Source organism: Miscanthus floridulus, chromosome 15, assembly GCF_019320115.1.
Source record: "Miscanthus floridulus cultivar M001 chromosome 15, ASM1932011v1, whole genome shotgun sequence".
Classification (NCBI taxonomy): domain Eukaryota; kingdom Viridiplantae; phylum Streptophyta; class Magnoliopsida; order Poales; family Poaceae; genus Miscanthus; species Miscanthus floridulus.
In genome coordinates, this window is record NC_089594.1 from 20,750,239 (window position 1) to 20,767,471 (window position 17,233).

The 17,233-nt window shown below is 48.5% G+C and overlaps 1 pseudogene; it reads right to left on the minus strand.

Moving 5' to 3' along the window:
• Positions 1–1,918: 1,918 nt before the first annotated feature.
• On the minus strand, positions 1,919–16,575 carry LOC136507168 (cation/H(+) antiporter 15-like; annotated as a pseudogene).
• Positions 16,576–17,233: the final 658 nt, after the last annotated feature.

Here is a 17,233-nt window from a genome sequence, read left to right on the forward strand (position 1 = left end):
TGTTGCTAAGTAAATTGGGCTCTCTAATTTATCTTGTGTAGCCTTGTTATTGGGCATTACTAGTGAGCTTAGGTGGCTTTGTGCTTTTGCTTACTAGTATGTGTAGGAGCTCTCCGGTTGCTTGAGTACTAGTTGCATAGGTTTGTGTGACCTTGCTACTAGAATTGTTTAGGTGAGCTCTATTTAGTCCAGCACCTTTGTTGTCTAATTAAGATCTTTATAAGGTGCTTGTGAACTTAGATAGAGGGGTGTAGTCTTGGTTAGAACGATAGTTTTAATTCCGCATTTGTTTCGGTTAGCCGGCGCGATTAATGTTAGAAAGGATTATTCACCCCCTCTAGTCTGCCATCTCGACCCTACACCCTCCCCCCTCCTCACGGCAACCTCTGGTGAGGCTTCCTTGACAAGGCCCCTTGGGTCAGCAGTGGCTCCTCGCTCCAACCCCTCTTCCCTCTACGAACCCATCCCTGGCGAACCCCTTCCCCATGAGACCCTCCACCCAGTCGGGCCCAGCGATGTCTCTCTACATCAACGACGCAGATGCAGCGACGGTAGAGAAACATCGTGAGGATCTCGTTCCCCACACTAGCACAGCTCCCCTTCCCATTCCTTCTCCGGTGACCGGCCATAGCTCAGATGATTAGGTGACTGTGAATATGAGTGTTGGAAGAGAATGATGAGCGGATCTTGTGTGTCAGTGTTTACCGGAATAGATTTGAGGGCTCCTATGCATATGGGTGTTGGAAGAGAATGACGAGTGGGTCTCGTGTGTCAGTGTTTATCGGAATAGATTTGAGAGCTCCTACGCATATGGGTGTTGGAAGAGAATGATGAGTGGATCTCGTGTGTCGGTGTTTACCCGAATAGATTTGAGGGCTGCTATGCATATGGGTGTTGGAAGAGAATGACGTGTGGATCTCATGTATCAGTGTTTATCGGAATAAATTTGAGGGCTGCTATGCTAGAGTAGATGAAAAATAATTAGACCAATCAAAAATGGGAGGAGCCCTCAAATAAAAAAATAGAGGCCGTGATTTGAGGGCTTTTACTAGAGTTGCTCTTAATGCCAATAGCGCGTTGCATCGACTTGAGATTCCATAGCCTTATAATAGAAACACATCTAAGAGCACAAATTTGTGTTTTTGAATCTGTGTATAAAAGTTAAGTATATGATTAAAGGTATACAAGGAACTGACCACAACGATCATAAATGAATTTATACTTGTGATCATATAAAGTACCCTACTAAGATTAGATTAATTTTACATAATTATTTTATCCAACCTGCAGATGTTCAAATTAGTTGCATTCTACTTTCTCCATCCCAAATTATAAGACGTTTGATTTTTTTGACACAAAGTTTGACCATTCGTCTTATTCAAAAATTTATACAAAATATCACTTCTTTTGTCATGGCTTGCTTTATTAATAAAAGTTTTTCAAGAGTGACTTAAATTTAACTATATTTGTACAAAATTTTTTAATAAAATAAGTGGTCAAATTTGAGGTAAAAAAAGTCAAATGTCTTATCATTTGGGACGGAGGAAGTACACTTTTGTAATTTGGGACGGAGGAAGTACACTTTTGTAGGTAGACGTCTTAAACGTGTTTGGTACCGAGGCAACATGGCGTGAATCTCAAGTGGAAAGAAAGATTAGACGTAGCACACAGTCAATCAAGCAAGCCACACTGAGAGTGACAAACAAAACAAAGAAGTGTGCAACTTGTTGGCGCCAAGCAGAGTTGTTCGACGAGTGCCGCGCGCTAACGTGTTCATCATTGTGCTTTGTTTTGCCTTAAAAACATCATCAGGGAAAAAAATCCCTCCTAGCTGACCAACTGATTACAAGAGAGAGCTTGACAAAATTAAATTAACACCGGCCGACAAGGGAAAATAATCAGCCATGGATGGATCCTTCTAATCATTGACGGAGGTTCCGGCGGCGACGGTTTTCTTGGGCTGCTGCTGCTGGATGACGAGGATGGAGACCTTGGACGCGAACTCCGCGGAGGCGAGCATGTCCCCCAGCACACCCAGCTCCGGGAACTCGCTCCGCTCCGACAGCCGCTGGTGAGCGCCGTCGACCCCTCCGGGTCACCTTCGCCCTCCCCGCCACGCCGCCCCACGATGAGCAGGTCGAACTTCTCACTCATGGCGCGCACCACCGATGCGGTGCCCTCCACGTCCTCCACCGTCTTCTCCACGTACACCACCCGCTCGTTGTCCCTGTGCCTAGCCTAGAACTCCTGCAGCAGCTCCTCGTCCCGCGCCTCGTCTTGCCCGCCCATCCCAACCCAGTTCCGGAGCTTGAACCGCACCACCGTCAGCGACATGGTCCCGGCCTCCAGCATCCGCGCCGCGTACGCCAGCGCCTCACGGTCATCGGCGCCGCCCGCTGGAGCAGGCTGTTGGCGGCGGTGGCGCACGCCGACCCGGACGCGAGGCCATGGTCCACGAGGATGGCAACGGAGCAGGGCGCGTACTGCAGCACGCTGCGGTTGATGGAGCGGGTGGCGTTGTTCGCCATGCTCCGCGCGCCGTCGGAGGACTTGTGGAAGGGGAGCAGGATGAGGTTGGCCTTCCAGCTGTGCGCCAGTGAGCACACGTCGTGGTGCATCGAGCTGAAGGGCGCATGCGCCACGTACGGGCTCACCATCACCGCCCCCGGGGCCACCTGCTGCTCGAAGTACCGGAACGCGTTGACGATGCGGTCCGACGGCGTCGGGTTGCCGCCGCTGTTGGACGACCTCGTGCACTTCCGGTGGGGCTTCAGCACGGACGCGGCGCGGCCGATGAGCTCCATGAGGTGGAGCACGATGAGCGACATGGGCGAGTCACGGGAGGAACCCAACGCCTCTAGCAAGTCGATCAGCGGCGCCGTGTGGTCCTCGCTGTAGAGGCAGGTGAGCACACAGAGGTCGGCGCTCAGCCGCGCGTGCTCCAGCGACCGCCACTTCGCCCGCGCGAACTGCCCCGACGGGTCGTACAGCAGCTTGATCAGCGGCGTGGACACAGCGGTGATGAGCACCATGGACATGGTGAGCGTCAAGTAGTGCTCCGTCGTGGCCTTCATGGTCGCCCCAGTTGTTGATGGCGGCCACCTCCACGATGCCCCGGATGTTGAGCATGAGCGCCAGCACGATGGCGTCCCGAAACGGCATGGTGAAGAAGAGCCCAGTGGCGACGCAGCCGACGAGCTTGCCAGAGATGCAGAGCACCACGAACAGCTCCAGCGCGCACCACTTCTCCGACCCCTCGGACTTGGTGAACTCGGTGAGGTCGGTGCAGTAGCCGGAGAGCGCCATGTAGACGGGCAGGAAGAGCGTGATGAAGGAGTCGAGGCGCTCCGTCATGGTGGCGCCAATGGGCATGCCGCCGGGGAGCGCCTGCCCCAGCATCATGGGCCCGATCATGTACTTGAACTCGATGGCGTCCGTTGTTGAGTGTAATCCTACATACACCGAGTCTGACAGATGGAGCAGCTCAAGGAAGCGTGGAGGTTTACTCAATGTGACTGTCAAGGTGGGAACTGGGTAAGTTTGAATCAGCCGAAGACAGTGGTGTGGTGACCGCGCCCACGTTCTCCTATGTCGAGTTGCAGTTATCATTTAAGTGTGTTTATCCTATGTTTAGGCGGTTGATTTGCTAAGATTAGTGCGTGAGTTTACTACTGGTATAAGTAGCTTGTCCAAGCACCCGTGTTAACTGCTTGGCTCATTTGTAATCGTTATGTGCTGTTCACAAACATCTGAGTAAAAGAGCTCTGTCAGCCGATAGTTCTCCTATGTTCTTCAGTGTTCAGTGCATGTTCTACATCTGATCCATAATCCGGTTAGGATTAGCCACTGTATGAGCGTGTGATCTTTGATCCTATATCCTACATTTGGTATCAGAGCCATAGATCATACGATTGAGTCCACAAATACCACAAAGTTGAGTCCATGTCATCCTCGGGAGGAGACGGTTCGTGGGTAGTCAGCAGCGGCGGCCATCATCAGGTCTTCCCATCGCTGATGGCGATGAACTACACTAGTTGGTGTATCTAGACGCAGGCGATCATGGAGGATCAAGGGTGGTGGGAGGTTGTGGAGCTGTCGGAGGGCACTTCGGCGGAGAAGCAGTCGGAGACGGTTGCAGGCAAGGATAGGAAGCTTCGATCTCACTTGCTTCAGTGTTTGCCTGATGATTTGCTGATGCAAGTTGCCACGAAGAAGAGTGGAAAAGAAGTTTGGGGCTCTTTGAAGGCAAGGTTCGTGGGAGCAGTTCGAGTGTGGGATGCACGGTTGCAAACCTTGAAGAGTGAGTTCGATGGGTTGAAGATGAAGGAAGAGGAGTCGCTTCATCAGTACACTAGAAAATTGACAGCTATGTCAGTCAAGTACAGTAATCTTGGAGGGACTCTAGATGATGCAGCGCTTGTGAAAAAATTGTTCGACACCGTGCCTGATCGTTACATCAACGTCATTGCCGGGATCGAGCAATTTTATGATTTGTCCAAACTTGCCTTTGATGAAGCTGTCGGGAGACTGAAGGCATTTGAAGAACGGACGAAGCGGGGAGTAGGATCCGTGAGCAACAATAGCAGCGGTCAGTTGCTGTTGACCTAGGCTGAGTGGGAGTCAAGATACAAGAAGTTTGGGGGAGGTGAATCCTCAAAGAGAGGAAGTGGTGGCGGTCGGGGTTGAGGTCGTGGCCGTGGTAGAGGTCGGGGTGGCCGTGGTGACTCATCTAGGAGAGATGGAGCTAGAGGCACCAGAGACAAAAGCCACATAAAGTGTTTCAAGTGCCACAAGTATGGACACTATGCCAACAGGTGTCCTGAAGCAAGGAAGGAGGTGGCACATCATGCTCATGCAGATGAAGGAAAGGAGCCTCAAGCTCTCATGCTAGCAGAGACTGAAAGTGTTTTCTCAGAAAGCAAGGGGGAGAAAGTGTATCTGTAGGAGGGAGGGGTGATGCCAGAATTGCATCTGACTGGTGGAGGTGATTCATCAGGAGACATGTGGTATCTTGATAATGGAGCAAGTAACCACATGACTGGAGATTTGGGTAAATTCAGTTCACTTGATGAAGGAGTCACTAGCAAAGTGAGGTTTGGTGATGGATCAACTGTCGAGATCAAGGGTAGAGGGACAATATTGTTTCAGTGTAAAACTGGTGACCAATGGGCTCTTACTGAGGTATTTTTCATACCAAAGCTGAGAAGTAATTTAATTAGCCTAGGTCAGTTAACTGAAATTGGTCATAGAATACTACTTGATGATGATGTCATAGAGGTCTGTGAGAAAAATCCCTTTAGATTGATCATGAGAGTTGGTAGAACACAAAATAGACTTTACAAGGTTGAACTGAAGATAGCAGTACCTGTTTGCTTCCTTTCTAGTGTCACTGAACTGGCATGGTTGTGGCATGGTAGATTGGGTCATGTAAACTTTAACTCAATGAAACTCTTGGCTGATAAAGGCATGGCAGCTGGTGTCCCTGCAATTGCACACCTAGATCAGTTATGTAGAGCTTGTTTAGCAGCTAAACAGACAAGAGTATCATATCCTAGAGTAGCAAAGTGGAGAGCACAGAAGAAGCTAGAATTAGTTCATGTTGATCTGTGTGGCCCAATTACTCCATCAACTGCTGGTGGGAATAAATATTTTATGTTGCTAATTGATGATTATTCAAGATGGTGTTGTGTGTATGTGTTGAAATCCAAGGATCAGGCTCTTGATGCTTTTGTAAAATTCAAAGCTGAAGCTGAGAATATTACTGGGGAAAAATTAAGGCATTAAGATCTGACAGGAGGGGAGAATTCCTTGCAGCAGCATTCAGAGATGTTTGTGAGAAAGCTGGAATTCAGAGACATTTGACTGCACCATACTGTCCACAGCAGAATGGGGTTGTAGAAAGGAAAAATAGAACAGTGATGGAGATGGCAAGGTCACTGTTGAAAAGTATGAATATGCCAGGAAAGCTTTGGGGTGAAGCTATGAAACATTCAGTTTACTTGCTAAATAGATTGCCCACCAAGGCAATGGCAGATAAAACACCTTTTGAGGGTTGGTGGGGAAGAAAACCAAACCTGGGATTTCTGAAGGTGTTTGGAAGCACTGCTCATGTCAGAGTTGTTGGTCCACACTTAAAGAAGCTAGCTGACTGGAGCAAGCCCATGGTATATTTGGGTGTTGATGAAGGATGCAAAGCACACAGATTGCTTGATGTGGCTGACAACAAAATTGTTGTCAGTAGAGACATTGTGTGTGAAGAAAAACAGCCATGGAATTGGTCAGACAACTCAGTTGAGGATATATTAGCTGATTTTCAAGTTGATGATGTTTCTGAGGGAGGAAGGTATGTAATGGACACTGTAAATGGTACTGATGATGTACAACAGGCACAGTCAGTGTCAGGGGCAGCATCAAACTTGAATGAGATATATGAGATGACTGAAGAAATAGAGTTGGATTCAGATACTGAGGCTTTGTTAGCAATAATGGAGGAACCTAGTTGCTACAAAGATGCTGCTGGTGATGAAAATTGGCAAGCAGCCATGGAAAATGAACTGCAGTCAATTACAAAGAATAGGACTTGGGAACTGGTTAAGTTGCCACCTGGGAAAAGACCCATTGGTCTTAAATGGGTGTTTAAATTAAAGAAAAATGTAGAAGGAGAAATAATCAAGTACAAAGCAAGATTGATAGCAAAGGGATATGTTCAAAAACAGGGAATTGATTTTGAAGAAGTCTTTGCGTCAGTTGCTAGACTTGATACAGTGAGGATGATATTGGCATTAGCAGCTAACAGAGGCTGGCAGGTGCATCATCTAGATGTGAAAACAACATTTCTCAATGGTGATCTTGAAGAGGAGGTGTATGTTTCTCAACCTGAAAGTTTTGAGGTGAAAGGGAAGGAGAAATGTGTACTGAAACTCAGCAAGGCATTGTATGGTCTCAGGCAAGCTCCAAGAGCTTGGAATGTGAAGCTTGACAAGAGTCTGAAAAGCTTGAATTTCACCAAGTGTGCTTGTGAGCCTGCTGTGTATACAAGGGGAACGGGAAGAAATGCAGTGATTCTAGGTGTATATGTAGATGACCTGATTGTGACAGGAAGTGATCCGGCTGAAATCCTGAAGTTCAAGACAGAAATGACAACTCAATTTGAGATGAGTGATCTAGGGTTACTATCATTTTATCTAGGTATTGAGGTTGATCAGCAGCTTGATTTCATCACAATAAAACAGTCCAGCTATGCTAAGAAGATACTGAGTCAGTTTAGCATGGGTGATTGTAACCCAGCCAAGATTCCAATGGATCCAGGGATCAAGCTTCACCAAGATAAGAGTGGTGAGCCTGTGGATGCAACTGAATATAGGAAAATGGTGGGATGTTTGAGATATTTGCTGCACACAAGACCAGACCTAGCATATTCAGTTGGGATGACTAGCAGGTTCATGAAAAGACCTACAGTAATGCATATGAGAGCAATCAAGCAGATATTGAGGTATCTCAAAGGAACAATTGAGTTGGGACTTGTATATACTCAAGTTGGAGGTGAAGACGTGTTAGTGGGGTACACTGACAGTGATATGTCTGGAGATTTGGTTGGAAGAAGGAGCACTGGGGGTATGGCATTCTACTTGAATGGAAATTTGATTACTTGGTGTTCACAGAAACAGAAGACAGTGGCCTTATCATCTTGTGAGTCTGAGTTTATGGCAGCAACAGCAGCAGCTATGCAGGCTATATGGCTCAGAAATTTGCTAAGTGAGTTGACTACAGCAAAGGGAAAAGTGGTGGCACTGTATGTTGACAACAATTCTGCTATTGCACTGATGAAAAACCCTGTGTTCCATGGATGAAGCAAGCATATAGATACCAAGTATCATTTCATCAGAGAGTGCATTGAAAGGGAACAAATTGTTGCAAAGAGAGTTGGAACAACAGAGCAGAAGGCAGATTCACTAACAAAGGCTCTTGCAGCTGGAAGTCTGATGGTGATGAGGCATTTGCTTGGTGTTAGAGATCTCAGTGTATTACAGGATTTAAGGGGGAGAATGTTGAGTGTAATCCTGCATACACCGAGTCTGACAGATGGAGCAGCTCAAGGAAGCGTGGAGGTTTACTGAATGTGACTGTCAAGGCGGGAACTGGGTAAGTTTGAATCAGCCGAAGACAGTGGTGTGGTGACCGCGCCCACGTTCTCCTATGTCGAGTTGCAGTTATCATTTAAGTGTGTTTATCCTATGTTTAGGCGGTTGATTTGCTAAGATTAGTGCGTGAGTTTACTACTGGTATAAGTAGCTTGTCCAAGCACCCGTGTTAACTGCTTGGCTCATTTGTAATCGTTATGTGCTGTTCACAAACATCTGAGTAAAAGAGCTCTGTCAGCCGACAGTTCTCCTATGTTCTTCAGTGTTCAGTGCTTGTTCTACATCTGATCCATAATCCGGTTAGGATTAGCCACTGTATGAGCGTGTGATCTTTGATCCTATATCCTACATCCGTCACCAGCGCCGACAGCAGCGTGGCGATGACCACCACCACGAAGGAGCCCTCGGAGAGGAGCGCCCCCGTCGGGGTGCGCTTGTACGGGATGTAGCGGCCGGTGGGGCGGGCGACGAAGCCGACGAAGAGCACGAACGCGACAAAGGAGGCGAGGATCTTGGCCGTGAACGCCGGCGACCTGGCATCGCCGATGAGGATGACCGCGGCGGTGCAGGCTCGGATGAACCAGGAGGTGACGTCGGTGATGAGCGACGCCGTGAGCGCGATGCGGCTGACGTCGGTGTTGAGGAGGTCGAGGTCGGAGAGTGCGTCGGCGATGACGGGGAACGTGGAGAGGGAGAGGCGGACGGCGAGCTCGGTGACGAGCGAGGAGCCCTGTAGGTCCTCGGGCAGCGTGGGCTGGAGCGCATGGAAGACGGGCAGGGTGACGGCGAGCGGGACGACGGCGCCCATGATGCCGACGGTGACGGCGCGGCCGCTGGGGCGGCGGAGGAGGCTGAGGTCGGTCTTGACGCCCATGGAGAAGAGGAAGAGGATGAGCGCCACCAGGGACACGCTCTCGAGGATGTACGTGCCGCGCTCGGAGAAGAGCGCGTCGCGGAAGGACGCGCTGTGGCCCAGCACGGTGGGGCCTAAGAAGATGCCGACGAGCATGTGGGTGACGAAGCGCGACTGGCCGAGCCGGCGGAGCACGAGGTGGGCGGCCGCGGAGAGGACAAGGATGACGGAGACCTGGACGAGGAGCAGCGGCAGGGAGAAGCGCAGCGGCTGGTCGCCCAGGAACATGCCCTGCGAGTTCACCAGGTTGTTGTCGTAGCACGCCGCCGCCAGCGGCTTCACCGTCGGCTCCAGCGCCCGCGACGACAGGTTCGCCACCGCCGTCATCTCGCTCTCCGGCGGCCTCTCTGCTAGAATGCGATGCTAATTAAGTGATGATATGTCAGCTACTACCTAGGCTGCACCATTGCATTGGTTGCTGCCATTTGCCTGGAATTGAATCGATCGAGCTGCTCATGTGTTTCTGGGCAATGGTTGCTCTGCATGGGTGGCATCAATTCAGTGTGGCTGTGAGACACTGAAGGGGGCTTTTGATTTTGGCTATTTTTAGTTGTGGATGGGAGGGACAGTAGACGGTGACGACATAGGAATTGAACGCCGCTTTACTGGGGGCAAAACATTGGTCCAAAATTAGAGACGAAGATAGCTGTAACATTTGAAAAGAACCAATTTAAACCGGATTGAATTTTATGGCAGCCGATGATTTCTGCGGCTGATAAGCCGACTGAAGCTAATTTGTTGTTAAAGAAAATTTAACTAATAAGTTCAAGCGAACAGGGGCTTTGCAGTTCGCTTGATGTTGGGTAACATCAACATCAATGGCGCATCCGTCCCAGGCTCGTAAATGGACGTGGTCGGAGATGAAACATGCCGGCGGAGGGCGATGAGACGTGCTTGCGCCAGGGTCGTTGGCGTTGCGCAAACAGGCTAGACTTTAGCGCGTCCCCCCAGGGCTCGGCGACTAATGCTAGGACCGGTAGAAGACTCTTCTCGGATGACGGAGCAGGGTCGCGCGGCCAGTAGCGGAGACGTCCAGCTCCGTAGGTTACTGCGCTGCTCTTAGTTCGGTTGTTTAATTTTATGTAATATCGAAGTTCGAAATAGTCTGCTAGGAAGGTTCAGTCATAACTGTGAGACCTCCTAGGGCGCTTATTAGAAGCGTGTCGTGTGTATGATTAAACTCTTCTTCTTAATTACAATGGTACGTAAATTTTATGCGTATTCGAGAAAAAAAAATAGCTCGTGCACAAAAAGTTTCGGGTTCAAGTAATTGGGCTTGGGACTCTATTTGGCTCAGGAGAGAACGCTCTAGCGTCCGCGAGGAGGTTGGGCCCGACCAGTTAGAGCTAGTAAGGCCCAGTTTTGGAATGCGAGATTAGGACACACTTGCGTTGGAGTTTTTTCAACAAAACAGATGATTGATAGAAATGTTAGCAGCATCGCGGACACGTGCATCCAAAAATGCGTGGCTAGCACCATCAATACTAATCTGGTCTCGTTTGCAGCAGAATTGTTGTTGCAATCTCAACACCCGGATGACCACACCTCTGCAGTTCTAGTGCTGCACTCGCTGGTGATTAAGCACATAATAAGGCGCTCAGACCAAGCAGTTGAGCAGATTTGTTCTTCGGAGAAGTTGGTGTACAGGCTGGTTCGGATGCTACGCTCAGAGGATCTTGATGTAGGTATCAAGGAAAACATTGCAGAAATTGTCGCCAAGCTTGCTTGCAAGCTGCGCCTAGCAGACATACCTGGAGCAGCCCACTGCATATCATCTCTACTCGATTCTCGTTTCGCGAAAGAGGCAGCACAAACATCAGGTCGCAACTTCATTGGCATCGACTGGTGGAGGTCAGAACAGCAAGTTTCTCGCGTCATTCTTAGGCCTCGCAGTGCAGATAAGTGAGAAGCTTGCGACCGCAGAGGCTTTTGCGGACGCGGTCACAGGGCTTCCAATGGGGAACAATATTTTTGCAGAGACGCTGAAGAGGATCATCGAGGTGACGAAAGACAGAGGATGAAGCCTGCCTGCCGATCATGAAGTCCGCGACTAAGCTGGTTACGTGGATGACGGAAATCGACACCATCACCCCCGGTTATTACATAGACTACTTCCGGCGGGAGAACATTGTTCAGAGACTGGAGTACGCCGGGTGGGCCATGGTTCACCTTGAAAGGTACGTGGTTATGACCGGCGGTGCTGATGAGAAGGAAGGCTATGTGACGCTTCAGACGCTTGTGGAAACAGCCAAGAACAAGTTGGTTCCACAGCAGCCGCCGCCGCTGCAGCAGCAGAGTTAGAATGCAAACCAAACCTATGGGCGGCAGCGGGAAGTTCAGCTCTTGTCATGTACTCATGTCGTTGTTCTGTTCCCTTGTGTGTTTTTCTTCAGATCAATGTATTGAATAACTTGTCAACAAACATTGTGGTTTTCTTTTCTTATGAAACTTGGCAGAGTCTGTAATAATCGTGGTCAGTTTGATGTATGTTCATGGAGAGGACTCAAGCCAGAACTATTTCTATTATCTAAATATAATAAATCTTAGTGGAAGAAATCTGTTCCCTACTATGCAACAGATGAAACATGGCAGCTGCAGCGTAGATGAGGTTTGAAACGTCAATCCATTGCCATGTGAGCAGCGGTGCTTCAGATGCAGCATGGGCCTATATTCAATTAAATACAACAGCTCAACTTAACTGCCATCATTGTTATCAAAAGAAAAAACTTATCTGCCATCCGACAAACAAAAAATATTCTACAGTATTTATTTATCGATTGAAGTTTCAATGTCTGCTTTCTCCAAATTAGCATAGGTAGCTGCAGTGCTGAAAACGATGCTCCAAACAAAAATGATAGAGAAAGAAACCAAAGGATCGTTCCATTTCCAGGGCCAAGGTACTCAGGGTTAGGCTTCAAAATGGAACGCCTGTCTGGCTTTTGGCCCAAGCCCAACAAATAAGATACGGCCCAGTGCACAGTGCAGCCCAACAACAGAGCAAAGCATGCATCTCCAGGAGACTTAACGTTTTTGTGCTTCTTGATCCACCATCAATGAATGTTTTAAGCTGTGCTTGTTATATTTTTTTTACTACTAAAATACCAGTGTTACAAATGCATACATGCATGCCCCATATTTTTTTAGAATGCATAACATCCGGTTGCCACCCCACCATACATCACGCAATGATTTGATCATTAAATTTAAGAATGAGTAACCATTCCATAGATCGATCATGTTGATATGGTGTCAGAAATTAACCTCACCGACAAATTACAGCTACAGCAAACGCAAACGGCAAACCCTTGACGGTTCACGCAACGTTAAGTAGCAGTAGTAATCTGAAGTCACATGCGAGCAGGATGAAGACGAACAACCATTCAGAGCCAGCCAGGGAACGATGAAATGCTACTCCTGTCCATATCACCTCATCCCTTTAGATTGATCATGAGAGTTGGTAGAACACAAAATAGACTTTACAAGGTTGAACTGAAGATAGCAGTACCTGTTTGCTTCCTTTCTAGTGTCACTGAACTGGCATGGTTGTGGCATGGTAGATTGGGTCATGTAAACTTTAACTCAATGAAACTCTTGGCTGATAAAGGCATGGCAGCTGGTGTCCCTGCAATTGCACACCTAGATCAGTTATGTAGAGCTTGTTTAGCAGCTAAACAGACAAGAGTATCATATCCTAGAGTAGCAAAGTGGAGAGCACAGAAGAAGCTAGAATTAGTTCATGTTGATCTGTGTGGCCCAATTACTCCATCAACTGCTGGTGGGAATAAATATTTTATGTTGCTAATTGATGATTATTCAAGATGGTGTTGTGTGTATGTGTTGAAATCCAAGGATCAGGCTCTTGATGCTTTTGTAAAATTCAAAGCTGAAGCTGAGAATATTACTGGGGAAAAATTAAGGCATTAAGATCTGACAGGAGGGGAGAATTCCTTGCAGCAGCATTCAGAGATGTTTGTGAGAAAGCTGGAATTCAGAGACATTTGACTGCACCATACTGTCCACAGCAGAATGGGGTTGTAGAAAGGAAAAATAGAACAGTGATGGAGATGGCAAGGTCACTGTTGAAAAGTATGAATATGCCAGGAAAGCTTTGGGGTGAAGCTATGAAACATTCAGTTTACTTGCTAAATAGATTGCCCACCAAGGCAATGGCAGATAAAACACCTTTTGAGGGTTGGTGGGGAAGAAAACCAAACCTGGGATTTCTGAAGGTGTTTGGAAGCACTGCTCATGTCAGAGTTGTTGGTCCACACTTAAAGAAGCTAGCTGACTGGAGCAAGCCCATGGTATATTTGGGTGTTGATGAAGGATGCAAAGCACACAGATTGCTTGATGTGGCTGACAACAAAATTGTTGTCAGTAGAGACATTGTGTGTGAAGAAAAACAGCCATGGAATTGGTCAGACAACTCAGTTGAGGATATATTAGCTGATTTTCAAGTTGATGATGTTTCTGAGGGAGGAAGGTATGTAATGGACACTGTAAATGGTACTGATGATGTACAACAGGCACAGTCAGTGTCAGGGGCAGCATCAAACTTGAATGAGATATATGAGATGACTGAAGAAATAGAGTTGGATTCAGATACTGAGGCTTTGTTAGCAATAATGGAGGAACCTAGTTGCTACAAAGATGCTGCTGGTGATGAAAATTGGCAAGCAGCCATGGAAAATGAACTGCAGTCAATTACAAAGAATAGGACTTGGGAACTGGTTAAGTTGCCACCTGGGAAAAGACCCATTGGTCTTAAATGGGTGTTTAAATTAAAGAAAAATGTAGAAGGAGAAATAATCAAGTACAAAGCAAGATTGATAGCAAAGGGATATGTTCAAAAACAGGGAATTGATTTTGAAGAAGTCTTTGCGTCAGTTGCTAGACTTGATACAGTGAGGATGATATTGGCATTAGCAGCTAACAGAGGCTGGCAGGTGCATCATCTAGATGTGAAAACAACATTTCTCAATGGTGATCTTGAAGAGGAGGTGTATGTTTCTCAACCTGAAAGTTTTGAGGTGAAAGGGAAGGAGAAATGTGTACTGAAACTCAGCAAGGCATTGTATGGTCTCAGGCAAGCTCCAAGAGCTTGGAATGTGAAGCTTGACAAGAGTCTGAAAAGCTTGAATTTCACCAAGTGTGCTTGTGAGCCTGCTGTGTATACAAGGGGAACGGGAAGAAATGCAGTGATTCTAGGTGTATATGTAGATGACCTGATTGTGACAGGAAGTGATCCGGCTGAAATCCTGAAGTTCAAGACAGAAATGACAACTCAATTTGAGATGAGTGATCTAGGGTTACTATCATTTTATCTAGGTATTGAGGTTGATCAGCAGCTTGATTTCATCACAATAAAACAGTCCAGCTATGCTAAGAAGATACTGAGTCAGTTTAGCATGGGTGATTGTAACCCAGCCAAGATTCCAATGGATCCAGGGATCAAGCTTCACCAAGATAAGAGTGGTGAGCCTGTGGATGCAACTGAATATAGGAAAATGGTGGGATGTTTGAGATATTTGCTGCACACAAGACCAGACCTAGCATATTCAGTTGGGATGACTAGCAGGTTCATGAAAAGACCTACAGTAATGCATATGAGAGCAATCAAGCAGATATTGAGGTATCTCAAAGGAACAATTGAGTTGGGACTTGTATATACTCAAGTTGGAGGTGAAGACGTGTTAGTGGGGTACACTGACAGTGATATGTCTGGAGATTTGGTTGGAAGAAGGAGCACTGGGGGTATGGCATTCTACTTGAATGGAAATTTGATTACTTGGTGTTCACAGAAACAGAAGACAGTGGCCTTATCATCTTGTGAGTCTGAGTTTATGGCAGCAACAGCAGCAGCTATGCAGGCTATATGGCTCAGAAATTTGCTAAGTGAGTTGACTACAGCAAAGGGAAAAGTGGTGGCACTGTATGTTGACAACAATTCTGCTATTGCACTGATGAAAAACCCTGTGTTCCATGGATGAAGCAAGCATATAGATACCAAGTATCATTTCATCAGAGAGTGCATTGAAAGGGAACAAATTGTTGCAAAGAGAGTTGGAACAACAGAGCAGAAGGCAGATTCACTAACAAAGGCTCTTGCAGCTGGAAGTCTGATGGTGATGAGGCATTTGCTTGGTGTTAGAGATCTCAGTGTATTACAGGATTTAAGGGGGAGAATGTTGAGTGTAATCCTGCATACACCGAGTCTGACAGATGGAGCAGCTCAAGGAAGCGTGGAGGTTTACTGAATGTGACTGTCAAGGCGGGAACTGGGTAAGTTTGAATCAGCCGAAGACAGTGGTGTGGTGACCGCGCCCACGTTCTCCTATGTCGAGTTGCAGTTATCATTTAAGTGTGTTTATCCTATGTTTAGGCGGTTGATTTGCTAAGATTAGTGCGTGAGTTTACTACTGGTATAAGTAGCTTGTCCAAGCACCCGTGTTAACTGCTTGGCTCATTTGTAATCGTTATGTGCTGTTCACAAACATCTGAGTAAAAGAGCTCTGTCAGCCGACAGTTCTCCTATGTTCTTCAGTGTTCAGTGCTTGTTCTACATCTGATCCATAATCCGGTTAGGATTAGCCACTGTATGAGCGTGTGATCTTTGATCCTATATCCTACATCCGTCACCAGCGCCGACAGCAGCGTGGCGATGACCACCACCACGAAGGAGCCCTCGGAGAGGAGCGCCCCCGTCGGGGTGCGCTTGTACGGGATGTAGCGGCCGGTGGGGCGGGCGACGAAGCCGACGAAGAGCACGAACGCGACAAAGGAGGCGAGGATCTTGGCCGTGAACGCCGGCGACCTGGCATCGCCGATGAGGATGACCGCGGCGGTGCAGGCTCGGATGAACCAGGAGGTGACGTCGGTGATGAGCGACGCCGTGAGCGCGATGCGGCTGACGTCGGTGTTGAGGAGGTCGAGGTCGGAGAGTGCGTCGGCGATGACGGGGAACGTGGAGAGGGAGAGGCGGACGGCGAGCTCGGTGACGAGCGAGGAGCCCTGTAGGTCCTCGGGCAGCGTGGGCTGGAGCGCATGGAAGACGGGCAGGGTGACGGCGAGCGGGACGACGGCGCCCATGATGCCGACGGTGACGGCGCGGCCGCTGGGGCGGCGGAGGAGGCTGAGGTCGGTCTTGACGCCCATGGAGAAGAGGAAGAGGATGAGCGCCACCAGGGACACGCTCTCGAGGATGTACGTGCCGCGCTCGGAGAAGAGCGCGTCGCGGAAGGACGCGCTGTGGCCCAGCACGGTGGGGCCTAAGAAGATGCCGACGAGCATGTGGGTGACGAAGCGCGACTGGCCGAGCCGGCGGAGCACGAGGTGGGCGGCCGCGGAGAGGACAAGGATGACGGAGACCTGGACGAGGAGCAGCGGCAGGGAGAAGCGCAGCGGCTGGTCGCCCAGGAACATGCCCTGCGAGTTCACCAGGTTGTTGTCGTAGCACGCCGCCGCCAGCGGCTTCACCGTCGGCTCCAGCGCCCGCGACGACAGGTTCGCCACCGCCGTCATCTCGCTCTCCGGCGGCCTCTCTGCTAGAATGCGATGCTAATTAAGTGATGATATGTCAGCTACTACCTAGGCTGCACCATTGCATTGGTTGCTGCCATTTGCCTGGAATTGAATCGATCGAGCTGCTCATGTGTTTCTGGGCAATGGTTGCTCTGCATGGGTGGCATCAATTCAGTGTGGCTGTGAGACACTGAAGGGGGCTTTTGATTTTGGCTATTTTTAGTTGTGGATGGGAGGGACAGTAGACGGTGACGACATAGGAATTGAACGCCGCTTTACTGGGGGCAAAACATTGGTCCAAAATTAGAGACGAAGATAGCTGTAACATTTGAAAAGAACCAATTTAAACCGGATTGAATTTTATGGCAGCCGATGATTTCTGCGGCTGATAAGCCGACTGAAGCTAATTTGTTGTTAAAGAAAATTTAACTAATAAGTTCAAGCGAACAGGGGCTTTGCAGTTCGCTTGATGTTGGGTAACATCAACATCAATGGCGCATCCGTCCCAGGCTCGTAAATGGACGTGGTCGGAGATGAAACATGCCGGCGGAGGGCGATGAGACGTGCTTGCGCCAGGGTCGTTGGCGTTGCGCAAACAGGCTAGACTTTAGCGCGTCCCCCCAGGGCTCGGCGACTAATGCTAGGACCGGTAGAAGAC